The sequence below is a fragment of the Paroedura picta genome, chromosome 7 (assembly GCF_049243985.1).
Source record: "Paroedura picta isolate Pp20150507F chromosome 7, Ppicta_v3.0, whole genome shotgun sequence".
NCBI lineage: Eukaryota > Metazoa > Chordata > Lepidosauria > Squamata > Gekkonidae > Paroedura > Paroedura picta.
In genome coordinates this window covers 81,690,837-81,705,550 of record NC_135375.1, presented here as the reverse complement: position 1 = coordinate 81,705,550, position 14,714 = coordinate 81,690,837, and the positions used below count along the sequence as shown (strand labels likewise).

The 14,714-nt window shown below is 36.9% G+C and overlaps 1 protein-coding gene across 10 annotated transcripts in view; it reads left to right on the top strand.

Moving 5' to 3' along the window:
* Positions 1–14,714, top strand: part of MLLT3 (MLLT3 super elongation complex subunit) — a 131,760-nt gene that overhangs the window by 20,697 nt on the left and 96,349 nt on the right. The window contains exon 2 of one of the 10 annotated variants that reach the window (XM_077345195.1): positions 1,558–1,652. The exons of the other annotated variants lie outside the window; for them this stretch is intronic. The gene's annotated coding sequence lies outside the window, so the exon portion shown is untranslated. The remainder of the gene's footprint in view (positions 1–1,557; positions 1,653–14,714) is intronic. 10 annotated transcript variants of the gene reach the window in all.

The window sequence follows — 14,714 nt, the reverse complement described above, 5'->3', positions numbered from 1 at the left end:
AAGGCAACTTTCTCTTCTTCTCTATAGCTTCTATTGCTTATTGGCCTGTTATGTTAGTATGCTTTGTGGCTTGCTTTCATGCTACCTTTCTATGTTGATTTTGCCAAACCGCCTCTGAGTCAGGAGTTCTCTTTGTAGTTTAAATTTTTTAATAAAATATTATTTAAATATTATTTAAAATATTATTTTATAAATAATCAAAAGGAATAATATAGGAATTATTCTTGATATTTATTACACAATACATAAAATTGTAAAACTTTTTTCCTATTCTTGCATATTTTCCTTTTAGTTTTCAAACCCATAAATCATTTTATTTTTGTTTAGAAAATGCAGAAAGTCTATAGAAGTTTTCCAACTAGTTACAAATAGTATGGTTATTTCCTAGTTAGTAAATTTGACATTTCTACCACTTCTACCCTCTTTTTCAACCATTCAAGTTATGTCATCTTGTTCCATATTATCTAGTTCTTTTTCTTCCTGCAGCTGATATTATAGCTCTCACGAATCTTATTCTTGGTTCTCCTCCATTTCTTCAAGTGAATATAGAAGTTTCGTTGTCTTTTGCACAAGAATATTCCAAGTCCTTAGGCATTATTTCTTCCAAGCCCATTGTCTTTATTTTCTGATCCAAGAATCCCCTGCTAATATCTTTATTTTTCTGATCCCATCTCTAATACCGTCCTCAAATAATTCTGGTAATTTCAAATTTTCAGAATTCTCACCATGCAGGAAATTTCATCCAATTGTAGCTCACAGCAATCTTTTCAAGTTAAAATTGTACTACAAATGGTAATCAAGAAGTGGCTGTCCTTCAGCTAGGCTTCCTTGAATACCTTTACAGGTTAATGAAAACTGTCAGGTCTTAAATTTCAGGTAGTTAATTGAGGCGTAAGTAATAGGTTAGTAAATGATGGATTAGCAGATATCCATGTTGGTACTCAGGGCTGGATCCATTCTAATGTTTCCTTGGATGCAAACATTCCTATCCACAAAGTATCACTTCCCTGCCTCATTCCTCCGGCAAAATGCCCCCCCCCATCCTGTTCCAGAAGGAGATACCCCCTCTTCCCTGGAACAGGATTTCAGCTGCTGTGGAGAAGAAATCATGTATAAAAGAAGAAAAATTTAATCCGGTCAAAATGTGAAGTCTGGAGCCAAGACCAAAGAAGCATAGGAAGGGGGGGGGGGTCAGCAAAAATAATGTCCCTTTTAGAAATTAATTGTATGCCATGGATCTAATAGTCACCTATCTCTAAGCTGAATATGAAATGAATAGAATGATGCCACCATACTTTAAGTTTATTTAGGAACTACAGAAGTCTATAGGCTTATTTTCTTTTAAGCCTATTGTAAGTTGTTTCAGAGATCAGTTGCAATGTCACAGCCCTACTGATGTTTTAAAATTTATTTTGCAGCATAGAATGTATGAAACAATAATAAATATAGAATAATTTAATTATATAAGCAGTTCCAGTAATGCATCACTTTTTTCAAAGTATGAGAAATAATGTTAAACCTTACTCATTTCTAATTGGATTGAATATTGTTTCTTAGCTGTCTTCCAGACGACAGAATGGAAGATCACCCTCTCCAACCAGCATCACTGCCATCTTTCTAGAAAGGAGTCTTAAATTGTGAACCTTTTACAGGTAATCAGTTCTGGGTGAAGAACAGTATATCATAGGAGAGTTGTAGTGTCTTCAATCTTCAGTGAGTTAAGTCTACTTTATAAGAGTCAATGACATAATAGCTTGCTATATTTTGCAAGAACATTGGCTTAGATTCAGGCAAGTATTTCCACGTCCTAGGACTTCTGCAGATCATGGTTTTCTTGTCTCCTTTCTTGCGGCAGCCCCCAATCTCTCCCCAAAAAACCTGTTATAGAAAGTTCCCTCTGTGCATGAACAGGATTTGGAGGCAGCGGGGTCGGGCGGGAGGGCTCAGGTTGCCATGGAAGGAGGGAGGCAAGAAGGTCATGATCCACAGAAACACTGATTTGGATACAAGCTGTTCAGTTTGGATACAAACTATAGGAGTGAGTAAAACTTCATAAGAACTTCATAAGAACTAAGATTATACACCTTCTTTTCTGCCTCTCTTTTAGTAGACAGTAACATTGGCACATTGATGTAGCCCTGTGTGGAAAAGTTCTGAATAACATTTGATATTCAGAAAGTGGTAAAATTAGGGTTCATCATTTTGGCTAATAGATTTGGACTCAGCTATGTTCTGCTTTTGCCATGGGGCTCACTGCGTAACATCACGAGGGAGGAGGAACACTGTAATTTGTAACATGCATTTTTACATGTTCATGGTAGTTACTAGGGAGGGACCAGCAGTTAGGAATTTTGCCACTGATACAGAGTTTTATGTTGGCAGTTACATTGTTTGTGTGTGTGCTAACTATTATAATATTATTATTATTATTATTATTATTATTATTATTATTATTATTATTATTAATTAGATTTATTTCCCGCCACTCCCTGTAGGCTCGTGGCGGATCACAATAGTCTTATCCTAAATATCAACAGTATGTGATCTCCTCCCCTCAAATCTGTATAAACATATTACATCATTTTGAAGCCAGATTAGTACAGAGATAGTCTTAAACTGTGGTTGGAACTATTTGGTCAAGAATTGCACATGGGCTCCACACACTCACATTCTGCATGTTCATGGGGAAGGTCCCACCTGTGTGATTGTCCTGCAGTGTTGTTCCCACTGTGAAGCATCCATTGCTCACATGTCAGTAATGTTTTAATGCTCGTGAAAGTTTTCTGTGAGCTCAGCCACAAGAGGATTGTGGCTATATTTCATGATACAAATACTGAGTATACCTCTACTTTGTTTCTAAAGTAGTTCTCACGGTCACTAAAATGCTTGTCATTTAGTGGCTTGTCCAGAATCTAATAACCAAGTAAAATGTATGATATCAGTCTCTTGTGTTATTTAAATGTGCTTTCTAAAATACCACAAAAGATTTTTCAACTTGGTATTATAGAATTCTGTGGATTTGTCCAGCTTTGGGTTTCTCCTTCAGGTAACAGTGGGAATATTTAGTCACTGTAGGGACACACTTAACCAATAGGTACATTAAAAGATGTCCTGAGTTTGTCCAGTTAAATTTGCATGTTGTCATGCCTGATCTCTTACTCAAGGTACATTCTGATGTTTTTCTGTGGTAACCCACATTAGCCAGTTAAAGTAAACACATCAACACATCTTATATTAATTGGAAGGTAGGCTATGGAGTAAGTCTTTTCTTCATATCAGCAAACAACAGTGCTATGGCTGTGATAATTTAATAACTGGAAGCAGCTGAGTAGTCTGCTAAATCACTTCCCTGTGCTCTTGTTTCTGCCTTAAAGATAGAAGGTATTGGTTGCTGATGTACTTTTTCCTACTGGACCCATTGCAAAAGAAATTACATAAGCATAGTAATTTGGGGCAAAATGTGTTAGACTTCCCTACCATCACCACGGTGATTAAGCAGCAGATGGGCAGAAATTATTGATGGCATAAACATGGAAGATGTGCATACATATACATTTCTCTAGCTTTCTATGCATTTCAGATGCTGGACAATAAAATAAGACCCCTAAAAGTTACAATATGAAATTGCAAAGTTGGGAGTTTGTTGGGGTTATCTTTTCTGACAGCTTGCTTTGTTACCATGATAAAATTCCTCAGTTAATTTTTAAAACCCTTCTTGGTACGTTTTAAATACTGTACATGAATGTTAATGATTTTTAAAGGATACATATATAAAGTTGCATGATTTACAATATCTGGAAAGATGGAGTAGATGCAGTTTTAATAATGATGAAGTTCAGCTTTTGAGATTTAAGTATTTGTATTATTTAAACTTGAGGACCATGGTTAGAAAAGGTTAAACACACTTTCAGCATGGGCTTAGTGATCTCTAATGAAATTTCTTCTGTTGAAATTTCTGGGTAAACCCAGCAGACCAGGAACTGAGTTCTGTTTGCATAATAAATCTTCCCTGCCTGCCCCTTCTCATTCCAACCCTCTGTGCCTTCTACAAAGGCAAGGAAGTCTGCCATAGGAAGGGGAAATCAGCACAAGTTGTTTCCTGTCTTGCATGAGTGGATGTGCCCTGTGGAAAGTTGTGAGTTCAATCCAATCTGGTTTCCTAATTTTTGCTGAGTTTTATAAATCTCTACAATAAGAAATACCCAGAATTAGATGCTGTTTTAAATTGAGATTGGCTCTGTCTGAAAATGAAAATGTAATCTTAAACACTAAAGTCTTTATAAGTTAGATTCAATTGCCTATATTTAAAACCAGCTAATTAAGTCATCAGGAAAATGAGCCAGTTATATATTAGTCCTGTCAAATTCGGAATATTCTCCTGTAAAGTTATTTGAGGATTTCTGCATACTTGTTTATAGTCAAATTTCATTATTCATTAAAAATTTCATTTTTTTACAGTTTTTCAGCTATTCAAGTACAACCTCATAGAGAAAGTGCTGTGTTGTGATCAGACCTGTGTCCACAAACATAGTAGATGGTTTTTTATCTCAGAATATTTAATTTTAAAAATCTCCGATATGTTTGAAGGATTGTTGCTTTTCAAAGACTCTTCTCTCAAAATCATTTTGGACAACATTGAAACACCAAAGAGACATACTTGTGAACAGTTGGATTTTGTTAGGAATCTGCAAAGTGTGACATGCAAAAATGTTTTTACTCCTTGTACTTATAGACCAACCTTCTCGAACTCTGTTGATAAAATGCTTAAGGATTTGGACTGAGAAAGGAATAAACCTAAATTTCTACTGTGAAACCCAACAGAGCTGATCTTTCCGCTGGGGCTTCTTATTCTTAAATTGTAAAAATACTCACCCCCTTACTAATAATTACTGCATTCTCCATTTACCTATTTATTGATACTTGCATACCCTACACCATCCATTTGCTTTTCCTTTTTGCTTATTTTAGAAGTACCCATAGAAAATAATCCCACTGTGGTTACCCTGGAACCTGGAGAACACTTAAAAGGCATCACCACATGGGCAAGGCCTGATAGCATGGCTTTTTCCTAATGTGTTGTTGTACCTAGCACGGTTCTTAATTTGTACAGGTGCTTTTCACAGTTAAGTAGTTCCCTGTGGGTAGAAAAATATTTAAAAGGTGCCTTAGAACTGTAATCCTCTTACTGTCTGCATGTTATTTGTGGGTTTTTTTATTTATCTGTGAAAGTTCTTACATAATCCTTGCTATCCTCTTAGAATTTAAATCCAATAGTCTGGTCTGAAATTCATATTATTGTGATGAATAATGTCTAAGAACACAGTAAATATTCTCTTCTCATTGTGTTTCTCTGGGATGTACTTGACATTCTCCCTTTCTGTAGCCTGTATTTACTGTTTCCTGGATATGTTTTCTTGCACAGCAGTATGTTTGCTGCTAGGAAGGTGTTTATTTTAACAAGCTTATTTAAAACTTGCATGTCTTGAGTTGCATATCATCTCCCCCCCCCCCCCCACTTCAAGTTATGTATTCCAGGTTGAAGGTTATCCTCCTCTTGAAAACTTGTTACTGATTTTGCATCTAATCTTTTTTGTGATTTTTGTAGCTAAGTGGTTTTAGCTAAATATCAGTGTCTTAATAGTATTGACAAAATATGTGGAATTATTAATGCAGCCAAAAATATTTAGAAGTGTTTTTTAAAGTAGTTGAAAATGAAATATAGTAGACAGTAGGCTTATTCTGCCATTGTGGCCTGAGGAACTACAATGAAATTTAGAAATACTCATTAACCAACAGTTGTTCTAATTCTTGAAATGGTATGTGTTCCTTTTTGGTACACTGAGAGGGAAAACGGAAATGCTTTATCTTGTCTACATCCATTGAAGGTCTTTTTTCTTTAGCAGTATCCCAAGACTAGTAAAAAAGGATAGCTTTGAAGCCTTGCAGGCAAGCTGGTTATATCAAAGGGGATTATAGGAATTTCAGCAGTAATTGTTTTATGGCCCGTCAGAAATAGACCTATTTGTATAGGTAGCACTCAGCCTGTATGTGAGTTGACAGTTTGGTGCCATTTATATCCACCATAAAAAGAGAAAAGGAAAAAGTTAAAGGGACAGAGTTACTAAGCTGTAAATGCAAATTGTTTTGTCTTTTTCCACCCTCAAAGGAAAGGAAAGGAAGCCATGTATAGGAAACATTTTATTGAAGGGTGGCTTAACAAGTTCTGATATCTTACTGCTGATGCAAAATTTAGAACTGTTTTGCTTTTCTACCCTTTTAGACCACAGTCTAGCAAAAGTCTATGTACTATTGGTGGAATCTGTCTAAAAATTAGAGAATAGGAACTCTATTTTACTTTCTCCTCCCCTGTAGGCTTTTGTGGTCTCATTATTATAAAGACTTTCATATGACTAAACATGGTTTTAGCAACGTTTTAGAAACCATTTCATTAATAGCTATTTAGCTTATCATACAGATCCACTGTGAAGAACAGGGCCAGTTTTTGTTTTAAGGAACTCTTTCTGAAACAAGTTTTTGATGGACGTTTTAAAATTGATTCTGGAGTATCCAAGTGGTTAAGGAACAGCTTACCTTACTTTGATGCTGTGTTTCGGTATTTTGTGGGATGTTGCAGCTCCTGGAAGAAGGGTTTAATGAAACTGCTTTTTTGCTGTGTATTAAATGGAGGCAGGGCGGGGGGGGGGGGGCGGTGAGAAAAAGAGAGAAAGTTAAAGAGAAGCAGTTTGGGGAGGCTTTTGTTGAATGGCCAGTGGAATGCTTCAGCTAGCCACACAAAGGCCGCTTTTAGGAAGGGATAGGAAAGAAGAGCAACAGACTGTTTCTCTGTAGAGGGAAGAAACTGATGGCTGGGGGGGGGGATGTGTATGAGGGACAGTGAAACAGTTCCAGTTTTATTTAGTTGTTATACTGAGGTTGGCTCTTTGCATAGATGCCTTATTCTAGATGTGCAATATGCATTCTAGATGGCTATAGTTCTATAGATTAGTTGGAGGAACATGTAAGGTAGAACAGGCTTAAGATGTAGGAACCAAGCCTTAACAGAGTTGAAGCAGTGAAAATTAACAGGACATTTGGAAGAAAAGTAGGGGGAACTAGAAACTTTGGGGGAGTTTTAGGAGGGGGAACTGAAGTATGAAGCATTTTCTCTTGGAATGAGTGGGAATGCATTGTACGATACTCAAAATCTGTAGTATGAAGATATTTAGAGTGTGTTGTGATTTTCATGACAAGAATGCATAAGACCTTTCTTGCTTATTGTTTACTTATTGCCTTCCTCTGTTTGCCTTTAAAACTAAAATGTATGTGCTTAGGTAACACAGGATATAGCATTTTGCCATGCACCCTTTCTACCATTGGATGTCTTCACAGCTCAGTTTGTACATAGGCTAATACATTTGTATTTTTAAACCTATGACTGTGTGCCAGCTAAGATATAAGTGATAAAGCTTAGTAAAAAAAAATGCTACAAATAGTTGTTTTGCCCAAGTTTACAGGTTTCAAAACTTCAAGGAATTCTGTATTTCCATACAGAACTGAGCTAGAATAGGTGTTATTCAATGCCCAATGCCAATGCCCAAAAAGATTGCCTTTGTCATCCTTTTCTGTTTATGATAACATCCATTGAACAATTCACAGACTCCTCCCTAACAAAGTTGAGTGTCAGGCATATAGCAATGAGCAATATCACTGATTCTTTCTTTTAGAAATGTAACTCACCATAACTTGCAGTTCTTTCGGTGTTGCAGCTTAACAGTCAGATATGAGGCTGTGGGACTGGAGTACTTGTATTATAAAGTTATTTTAATGTATTTAAGCAAGGTTTGCAGTTTAGAACAAGTTTGGGGTATAAAAATTGAACTAGTGAAGCTCCATGTATACATATATCCAGTTTTAATATTTTAGCACTCTGATATATTGATATTAATTCCTTCATGAACTAGAAGTATAAGCAAACCAAAACAGTTTTAAACTTCTAAACTAACAACAATAAACATTGCTAGTTTCTAAAATTGTCATGTTCTTTCTGGTACACTGTTGTGCCTAGCCTATGACCTAAAAGGAAACAAAGGCATTTAGGTATTCTTCATTCTAAAATGCCTTCTTTTTAAAAGTCATTTTAAAATGTTCTGTCCCTCAGGAACGGATTTCAGGTCTGTCTGAGGCTGCTGGGGAAGGAAAACTGCACCTTGTAAGCAGAAGCCATTCAGGGAAAACATCAGTCTGAATCTGGCCCATTTAATTCAAAAACCGTGGGTGAGGGTTAATTTATTGCTAGATTCCCTCTTTCAGTGATAAAAATGAATTCTAAATCCAGAGAAGGAAAAACATCACTTATGGATATATATATACAGTATGCAGAATATGTAGCAGTTGTAAAGTTATTGGAAACAAAATAGTTTAGCCCATTTATATATAGTAAAGAGAGAGTTGCCCATTGAAAAGTAATGTGTATTGGAAACTCCGTTTAAACTAGGTAAGCTCCAGCAGGAATTTAACAGCATGAGCAAAGTATATGAAAGCATCTGTAGTTAGCAGTAGCCTGTTTACAAGCATGGTCTGCCTTGTATAGCTTAATAACAGTTAATGCACAAAGTGCAAAAATGAATTAAAATAAAAGAAACATTTTCAAGGAGAGGCTATGATACAATGGTAGGGCATCTGTATTGGATGCAAAGTAGATAATTCGGACCTTTTTATCAACTAATGGCTTCAATATGTGCCCCCAAGTGAGGTGAACCAGTCCTTGGGAAAAAGTTGTGGCAGAAGGTCCTAGGTATAATTCCTGGTTATCTCTAGGTAAAAGGAACAGGTAGTAGGTAACCTGAAGGGTTGCTGCCAAACAGAGTTGACAGTACCGACCTTGATAACCAGCAAAATGATTTGGTATAAGGTAGCTTCATGCATTCAGGTAAGATTATAGACAGATATTACTAGCATTTCTTCAAAAGTCTGGAGCAGCCCGAGTGCCAGAGGGCTCCCCTTGCCTGATCTGGCTTCTGTCCATTAAAAAAGACCCCTCTGTGCTGTCCAGTGATACATGTTTTGGGGAAGAAAGAATCAGAAGTAGGTTTTCTTTTAATTACCAAGTGTCCCAAATAGAGCATTAAGTGATTTGTCACATTTTAGTTTTAAAAGCCCCATGTTACTTTACTGACCAATAGCAACTATTACAGGAACCAAAATATTCAATGAGCCACTCCAATTAAGTGTCATTTAAATGTTAGATCCTACCAAATGTAAAGCTTTATGTGGGATTATTTTTACTGGAATAATACTTTATTGAAGAATAGTGCATCATAGGCCACATTTAGTTATTTTATTGTTGATGGAATCATCATCAAAGAATAATAAAGTTGGAAGGAACCCCATGGGTCATCTAGCCTAACCGCATGCACTATGCAGGACACTCACAACCCTATCGCTCATCCACTGTAACCTGTCACCCCCTTACGCCTTCACTGAATCAGCCTCTCTGTCAGATGGCTATCCAGCCTCTGTTTAAAAATTTCCAAAGATGGAGAACCTACTACCTCCTGAGGAAGCCTGTTCCACTGAGAAACCGCTCTAACTGTCAGGAACTTCTTCCTGATGTATAGACGGAATTTCTTTTGAATTAATTTCATCCCATTCATTCTGGGATGTTGGTTTATCTGTTTTAGTGATTTCACTCTCATCTGTAGAGGTCACTGGGGTATCTCAACGTGCTATTTATTAGTTCCATAGATTGGTGACTATAATATCCCATCTACCATTTGAGTGGAGACATATACATTTAAAAAATAGCTTTTGTTTTGATATGACCAGATTAGCTAATCGTGTGAATTCATGATTTGATTTTAAAACATTTATTATATTTAACATTCATTAAAAATGGATTATTATATGTATTACTGCTCTCCTACCCCTATTTATAAATCAATAAAAAGTACATGTACTATGTTATACAAGTACTAAGGAAAATGAAAAAAACATTCATTACAACTTTGAAACTGCTTAGGTTGCCTAATACTATGTTGGCATTGTCATCTCTTTGTTGCTGTTTTATGAATCTTTAGAAATTGAACATTTTCATTGCTTTATTTTTCTTTTCCATTTTGGTAAATTTTCCACCCCAGATCTTGTCAGGAGAAGAGCCTAAGTTGGCAGAAGTTTGTATGTTGTGCATCCCTGGATTAGTTTATCTGAGAAACAAATGGAATATGTGAGATACATGGATGTGCAATTTGACTTAGCAAACTTAAAAAAAAAGAATTTGGCAAATAGAAATTTAGGTTTTGGGGGGAACTGCTCTTTAACACATCACAGAAGTTTGCCTCATTTTTGAAATTCTTCTGTTGAATGGCCAGAGGTCATAAAAGCAAGGGACTGACTGAACTTCCAGTTGCTGTTTGAGTCTCATTTTGGTGACCGTGTGGCTATAGGTTTTTTGTTTTGATTTTTGCTGCTGCCTGGCTTATAAATGTGGACTTGTGGTTATTTAGATCATTTCTGAAAAACATTTCAACTGGTTTGATCTTTTTTTTCTATTAAAAAATTCTCTCTTGTTTAATTGCTACTGTTGTTTGGGTTTGGAGAAATTCCTCTTCTTTAGTTTCTACTTCAGTGATTTTCTGATATGAACTTGGTCCTTATGGATTGGCACTGTTACAGTGGCACTGGTTCTGCTGGGCAGTATTGCATTGGTCCTGCTGCTGGGTGGGCTGGCCTTGCAAAATGCACACACACCCCCCCTTCACTTTCTCTGCAGAGAGTCTCTGGGACATTCTGCTAGGCTCCTGCTGCTGCCTAGCCGTTTTCCCCACTGGTAACAACGTAGGAAGGGGATATCTTCTTTGGGTGCCCATAAAATTGGACCTCCTGATCCAATCTTTTTTAAACATGGGGGTCCTTTTGAGGAGAGGTTCCAGCAGTTTTGCCAGAAATTTGGTGCTTCTATTCCTGTCCCACCAGACCACAGAATAAATAGGCTAGATTCCCCATAGACTTTAATGGTTCCGTATGGTATAATGGAGCGGAATTGATTTGGGAATCCTGAACCTTGCCAAACCTAAATCCCTATACCGATACTGGTATTTGAGAAGAAGAAGAGTTGGTTCTTATATGCCACTTTTCCCTACCCGAAGGAGGCTCAAAGCGGCTTACAGTCGCCTTCCCATTCCTCTCCCCACAACAGACACCCTGTGGGGTGGGTGAGGCTGAGAGAGCCCTGATATCACTGCCCGGTCAGAACAGTTTTATCAGTGCCATGGCGAGCCCAAGGTCACCCAGATGGTTGCATGTGGGGGAGCGCAGAATCGAACCTGGCATGCCAGATTAGAAGTCCGCACTCCTAACCACTACACCAAACTGGCTCTGAGTGATTCGGCATCTACTAAATTAATTTGGACTGAATTGACCCTATTTTGGAACCATAAAGGAATACTAGATGTCTTTGCCTAGAATGATTTAAATATACACAAGCTGCATAGCTCTCTGTTCACAGATGTACTTGTGTGTTTCATGTCTGATACTTTGATAGATGTTCAAAGCCTACATCTTTCCCGTTGCTTGCCTAATTAGTACCTTTGATCAAAGACATTTTTGCCTATTTGTAAAGCAGAGAAGTTTGCCAAAAGCCTTTGTGCAGTTAATATATGGACTAACATGGCTTCAGAAAGTTTTCAGTAACTGTCTTTTAATATCAGCATTTTTTTCATGTTTGATTGCTCTTGCTTAGTTTTCATCTTGGGTCGGTCTGATAATATTTGTACAGTTCTACTAGCTCTGATTGCTTGAGACTTAAACCAGCAGTTAGCATTTTTTGTCAAACTATATGCTCAGTTGACCTATTGAATATCAAAAGATTTTTTTAACATTAACTATTTAAACCAGGATACTGTAATCATTAGAAGGTTTGATATACTAATTTCAAACATTCATTTTTGTTGTGAAAAGTGAAAATATTTTTTAAATGATGGTTTATTATTTTTACCAATAATCATTTTTCTATAAATATGAACAGTTCACTGAACTGTTCTTTATGTGGTGTTCATCAGGGAGCTCTACAGTAAGCATACATTTACAATCATAAAACCACAGTGAAGTAACAAACTATTTTATTAATAAAACAGATATTGGGTTCTTACATTACTACACATGTTGAATTATTCAGTTCTCATACCCAGAATTAAACCTTGTTGGTCTTATGCCATTGAACTCAAACTTTGTGCTATTGGTTCCAACCAAGACAGCCACCCATCTGTAACTGTGGACAATGGTTATTGTTGTTTTAGTGCTGCTCAAGGATTGCTTAAATAACATCTGTGACATGGAAAATCCCATACAGTATGTATAATCTTTCAAGAATACTGTAGAGTGTAAAATTCTTTTAGTTATGGGGAAACTAGAGATGTGAAGGCCTGAAAAGCTGGGGAGAAGGAAATGGGATTTTTGAGAACTCTTCAATTTTTTCCAATAGAAAAATGTGCAAATCTGCAGGGGCCTTGGAAAAAAATGCCTGGGAAGTATTTTCTCCTTTTCAGTGAGAAAAATCTGGTCTTACAAAGCATTATATTCATTCCTTCTGGTCACTATGAAAAAAAAAATCCAAGGGGTTTCTCATGTTTTTCAATTGAAAATTGGGAAGTTTATGGTAATGCTATAAAAAACCTTCAATGCTGTAGACATATGCAGCATTTTCAAGAATTTGTTGTTTAAATATAAATAAATATTTGGACAAAATTAGTATGCTGCGATGCATTTAATAATAATATGCTAGCTATATAACACTGAAAATCAGTATGAACTCTCAAGATTAGTTCAATATCCAAACATGTTGGCAGTCCTACCTATGATATGTCTATGCAAGTTTCTGCCCAAGTATTGCACTTACCTTTCTATACTGCAGAATCTGTTTCCTGCATTCAGATTTTTTCCCCTTAGCTCTCAAGATGTCAAAATGTAAAGGTATACATGCTATGGTAGCATAGACTGAAGCAATGTGCAACTCTTTCTCACAAATTGGGTATACCAGATTTTTGTTTTCTTATAGAGAACAGACAGATAGATAACGTGTTTGAGGCAGTCTTGCCCTGAAACACATAGCTGCATGGTGCAGATTTGTACTGAACAATATAAATTCTGTTTCCATTAGTGCAGGCTGCATACTTGAGAGCTGTCTACATATTTATTCAGAAAAATCTATCACTGGTTGCAGTGGTACAGTGGTTTATACCACTTTAGGAGAAATTGAATTCTGAGCTTTGTTAACTTTTGAGGCTGAACAACAATACAAGTTTGTAGAAGTGAATGCTCTTTTAAAACACACACAAACACCCCCAAGGCTGCCTACTATGATTGACAGCACTTTGCAAGTCAGGTTCCAAGTGCTGTAATAACAGCAATAGAAAGTGAAGGGTTAATCATTTTCACTTGGCAGAGTGAACCAGAGTGGAGGCTACTTTGAGTGTTTTGATAGGCCAGCAATAGTTGAGAGAAAGTTTATATATTCTAGTTGTGTGCTGAGATTGATTCTGATTTGGATGGTGGTCCAAAGAGCAGTCTGACAGATCCTTAGCTGACCATCCACTCTGAGGAGAAACTCTAGTTAGAGAAGTGAGTTGTCTACTCTCAATAATCCACACAGTGTCTGGACAATTAGGATAGATATTTGGCTGTGGGGATTTCAAAGCTCTGAGAAAATTGGGGAATCAGCTTGCAGAAGGGAGATAACCACAGATCTGTGTTTGCACAGTTTACAAGGTAATTAAGCCCTTTAGGAATCCAAGTCAGAAAACAAATACTTTTTAAAACAAGGGTTTTAGATTTATTTAACCATTAAGACCCAGACAGAACACTAAGCAATTATACTGCAGGTGTGGCAGGGGAAAATAAGATTGGAAATGGCAAGTGTTTGCGGGTTGTCAGTGAAGATTATATAATTACCTATCTTGCACAGATGAAGACGTTGGACCAGTGAGGTGTTAACTCTCTACTTGGGACAAATTGGTAGGAGAATGCTTTTAAGGAGAGGAGGATCGTTGCCCAGTTTTAACTTGGCAAGGAACCTCCTCTCCTTAGAAGCATTCTAAAGGGGGAATCAGGAGTGTGTATTTCCTCAGACTCATGTGTTTGTGTGTGTGGAAGTTCTTCAAGACTCCTCAGTAGGCAGTGGGATACTGGTTCCTCTAGGAAGGGAAGAAGCGGTGGTACTAAGGGGAGTAGTTCGGTAGAACTCAAAAAGATTTTTAAATGTAAGAAAATCAGACATGTTGTGGGAATAAACACTGTAATGAAACCTCTAATTTTAAAAGAAATTTCAACATATGAAGAAAAGCCTATAAACATCTAAAAAGCCTGTAACAATGAATTTAAACTGTAAAAGAACTGATTTGCATGAAAAAAATTGATTCCTTATTCCAGTTATCTTGTTCTTCTATGTAAAATGAAAGCTTCATTGTTAAAAAAGGCTCACTGCCATTCTAACAAAGGATTTTATGAAAAGAAGGCTCTACACCAGGGGTAGTCAAACTGCGGCCCTCCAGATGTCCATGAACTACAATTCCCAGGAGCCCCTGCCAGCGAATGCTGGCAGGGGCTTCTGGGAATTGTAGTTCATGGACATCTGGAGGGCCGCAGTTTGACTACCCCTGCTCTACACCTTCTCAGAAAGTTCCAAGGCTGAGTTAAAGCTAAAAAGATTTAGCAGTGACAGG